The sequence below is a fragment of the Sminthopsis crassicaudata genome, chromosome 3 (genome assembly GCF_048593235.1).
Source record: "Sminthopsis crassicaudata isolate SCR6 chromosome 3, ASM4859323v1, whole genome shotgun sequence".
Classification (NCBI taxonomy): Eukaryota; Metazoa; Chordata; class Mammalia; order Dasyuromorphia; family Dasyuridae; genus Sminthopsis; species Sminthopsis crassicaudata.
The window spans coordinates 606,653,681-606,657,985 of NC_133619.1; the positions used below are offsets into that span (position 1 = coordinate 606,653,681).

The window sequence follows — 4,305 nt, forward strand, 5'->3', positions numbered from 1 at the left end:
ATCGCGAGCGGGATCTCCCAATCAGATCTCTGCAGATTTCTTTCGGGGGTTAAGGGCGGAGATCCAGGATAAGGGAAGGGGACAGGACAAGTCTGAAATAAAGGCTCGAAATCCTGAAGAAAGAAGGACTCGCCCCCTTCCCCTCTCCCCGCTCTCTAAGTTCTCCGCCCTGGCCCACGTCCCGACCCCCGGCCGGTGATTCTGGGTGGGCTCGCTCGGGCTGCCGCTGCAGACTCCGAGGAGCCAGGCAGCCCACGGGGGCACGCGCCCCGGGGGCAGCTGGCCGGGACCTCTCCGTGCCGGGGCGCCGGCAGAGACGCACGGGAGCTCGCTGCCCTTTACCTTGTCCGGCCGCGGCCCCGCTCAGCAGTTCTCGGTCCCGGCAGTCATCGCCGCAGGCGCTCCGGACTCGGTCTCCAAGGCTCCGGGCTCGAGCGCTCCGGGCTGGGCACTGCTAAGTCTCGAGCTTCGCGCTCAGCTTTGCGCCAAATCCCACCCCCAGCCCGGCCGTCTCGCCCGTTAGCCGGGTCGGAGCGCAGGTGATCCCCCTAAGGGGCGGGCGCACTGGGGCCGCGCCCCCACTGCGGCCCCCGGCTCGGAAGGGCAGTCCCGGCTGCGCCAGGTGTCCGGGGGTCCGCAGTCCGCGGAGCCGTGGCGCCTCCCCGTGGTCACCTGGGGACTCTCATCGAGTCCATCCCAGCTGGCTCAGCGCCAGGGGTCCCTCCCTCCACCCCTACCCTCAGCTCCAGCTCAGGCCAAGTATCCTCCTAACTCTGACTTGGTCCCGCCTTAGACAGAGGGATCGTGGGTTTCAGAGCTCGGAGGAACCTTCAGGGATCGGCGAGTCCAACCTTCGTTTTTAGGTCGGATCCCCCACTTTGCGGAGGAAACTGAGCCCAGGAAGTCAAGGTCACAAAGGGAGGGATCCTTTGTCTCCAAATCCAGCCCAAGATAGTAAAGATCTACCTAAAGGGGCCTGGGAGAAAATGGGTTCATAAACCTTGGAGCTCCCAGTGATGCGGTGTAAGGATCTCAGCCCGGATGGAGCCAGGGGCCTGGATTCAAAGCCCATTTCTACTTGTTTTGAAAATGACTTTTGAGCAAGTCACTCGGCCCTTCTCAGGCTGCTGCTTCTTCTGCAAAATGAGAACTAGCCCGAGATGACCCCTGTCTCCTCCTGCTCTAAATCTCTGATCCTGAGAACGGGGGCATTTGGGAACGAGAACCGAACAAATGATAAGCTCGAGTATTTCACCTGAAACAAGAGGGGAGCTATCCCTAATAGTCAGTCCATAAACATTTAGGAAGCACCTACTATGTGCCAGGCACAATGCTCAGCCCTGGACACACACACACACACACACACACACACACACACACACACACACACACACACACACACACAAACACTCTTACCTAGCTCAGTCTAAGGTTGGAGAGAAACGGGAGGCAGAGACAACACTGGAACACAACTGTTCAAAACAAAATAAACACAGGATAAATAATTTGGTGATAAATCCCTCTATGAAGGACTAGAGAAGGCTTTGGGCAGGATTGAGATGTTAGCTGAGACTTATTAAAAACCACCAAACAAATAATACTAAAGCCTACATAGCTACATATAATTTCCACGTTGGCCATGTCCAAAAATGTATGTCTCTGAGTGTTTAATCTCCATTCTTTGGATTTGTGGTTTGTCACTGAGTTGATCAGAGTTCTAAAATCTGTTTTTCTCTATTGTTATTATTGTGAGTTATTTTCCTAATTCTAACCCAATTCTCTCCTCATCAGTACATAGAGGTCCTCTCCCTTTCTCCGAAGTTATCCAATTACTCCAAAAATAGAAATGGAAAGAACATCACTAGGCAGTGGAAATTTAATGTGGCAACATGATGACAATATGAAAAGACACTTATCAAAGTGTGTGTCAGGAGAGGGCATCCATGAATTGTAGAACATTGCATACAATCTGATTGCTTTCTGACATGTGGACCAATTTTGAGAATTAAAAAAATTTTCTTTGTTATAAGGAACTGTATCCTCTGGGATACAGAGAGACATTTAACAATGTAAAAAACAAAAGCTACTAAAACAAATTTAATTGGAAAAAGAACTGTATGTGATTGCTTACTATCTCAGGGAGAACAGTGGAGAGGGAGGGAGACAGAATTTAAAACTCAAAACTTATAAGAAAACAATATTAAAATTTCTTTTATGTGTAATTGGTTAAACAAAATATTATTAAAATTTTTAATATGAAATATTATTTTTAAAAAAATATTTTTAAAAGAAAAGAAATAGAATTATTTATTTATTTATTTGTTTGTTTTGATGTAAGTAAAAAAATTTTTTTTTTTTAAAGAAATAGAATTGTAAGGGATGACAAAGGTCTGCTGGCCCAAGCCCCTTATTTTATAGATGAGGAAACAAAAACAAAAACATGTAGTAAGTAGGTGGGTCAGGTTTTCAATCCAGAGCTTTTTATGCCAGAGCTGATGCTCTTGTCAGTGTATTCCCTTGCCCCTCTTCATTTGATCTCTCAGTGTCAATTTTCTGATCTGTGAAGAGGGGATAATTAGCCTTGCATTTCTTATCTTGCAGAGTAAGGAGGTGAATCTCCCTTGATGTGGGGATTTTGACCCTAGAATCTCTTATTCAAATGTCCCAGAGAGGTCCCTGGGACATTGGAATGTAAAATCATAGTTACATGGTGTCAGAGGTAAAAAAAAAAAAAAAAAAGAAAAAGAAAAAGAAAAAAAAGAGCCCAGGTCTTCCTGATTCCACCTGTTTTACCATGAAACCATTATTAAATTTTATTTAGTCAATTTCAATTCAGAATCTGACTCTTTGTGTGGGTTTATCTAGGCAAAAAGTACTGGAATGGTTTGCCATCTGATTATCCAGCTCATTTTACAGATGAGGAAACTGAGATAAACGAGAGATCTGTCCGAAAACACAGTTAATTAGGACAGATTTGAACTCAAGGAGTCTTCCTGATTCCAGATTGAGTGTTCTTTCCACTGAGTCACCTTAGCTACCCCATTATAAAAATAGCAAAGACTATGTCTTAACCTTATTAGTTAAATTATTACCTAACTTTTGTTAGGTATGGATTCATCTTATATCCCCCACCTCTGGACTTTTAGGTTCCTGAGAGGGGTAAGATTTGCAAAGCATCTATGTATCTTATGGGTTGAGCCCACTCTCTGGGGGCTAAATCTGTTACATTTTGTAGCAGCCACTCTCATATATCCCAACATAATTCATTAGTATCCTGAGGATCAGAGAATCCTTCTTCTCTGCCATTGGCTAGAACTCCCCTTGAGCAAGTCCCCCACTTTAGGGGCCTTGTGATTAGCATTCCTGTGCTATTTAATCATTTAGCAACATGTTAGCTTTTAGAAAGGGATATTTACCTCAAAGATATGGCAAGCATTTAAGGAATAATCCATCTCTTCTAAAGCTCTTTTTCAAATTTTACGAGGAAAGGCAGCTAAGGATAGTAGAGAATTAGAGCTAGAGTGAGAAGAGGATGAGATTCTAATCCCAATTATGATACTGATCAGCTGTGTGATGATGAAGAGCCTCAGTTTGCTCCTCTCTTCAGTGGGCATAAATAACCTTATCAGGAGTGGATTATTTATGGAATTGTTGTGAGAAACAAGTGGGATCATAGCTTTGGAATTGGAAGGGATATCAGAGATCTTTTATCCACCTCCTTTCTTTATAAATGAGGAAACAGACCAAGAGCAGGGAAGTTAATAATGTGTATATGCCCAAAAGAAGAGATATGAGAACTGCCTCTTTTGTAGAGATATTCTGACTTTTACTATATATTGGTTGATTTTGTACGAGTTTTTCTCTTCTTCCCCTTTTTCTTAAAAAATTGATAATATTTAGTATATGGTGTTGGTCTTCTCAGAGAGGGGAAGTACCATTGGTAATGTAAAAAAAAAGATAGCAATATTTATGTATATGTGCATATGGCTCTGTATATATGTGAATATGTTGTTTTGGTGTTCCATTGTTTCTCATATTCAACTCTTTGTGACTCCTTTTGGTGTTTTCTTGGTAAAGATAACAAATGATTTGCTATATCCTTCTGCAGCCCATTTCACAGATGAGGAAACTGAGATAAATAGGATGAAGTGACTTGCCTAGAATTACACAGCTAATAGGTATCTGAGGCTGAATTTGAACTCATGCCCCCTTGACTGTGGACCTGGCACTGTATACATTGCGCTACCCAATTCTTCCTGCTGCTGCTGCGTGTGTGTGTGTGTGTGTGTGTGTGTGTGTTTAAAA

The 4,305-nt window shown here is 43.9% G+C and overlaps 1 protein-coding gene across 2 annotated transcripts in view; it reads right to left on the minus strand.

Moving 5' to 3' along the window:
• Positions 1–659, minus strand: part of NCMAP (non-compact myelin associated protein) — a 37,291-nt gene extending 36,632 nt beyond the window's left edge. Inside the window, exon 1 of one of the 2 annotated variants that reach the window (XM_074305837.1) lies at positions 343–659. The gene's annotated coding sequence lies outside the window, so the exon portion shown is untranslated. The remainder of the gene's footprint in view (positions 1–342) is intronic. The other variant, XM_074305838.1, reaches the window with a different exon arrangement.
• Between the last annotated feature and the right edge of the window lie 3,646 nt (positions 660–4,305).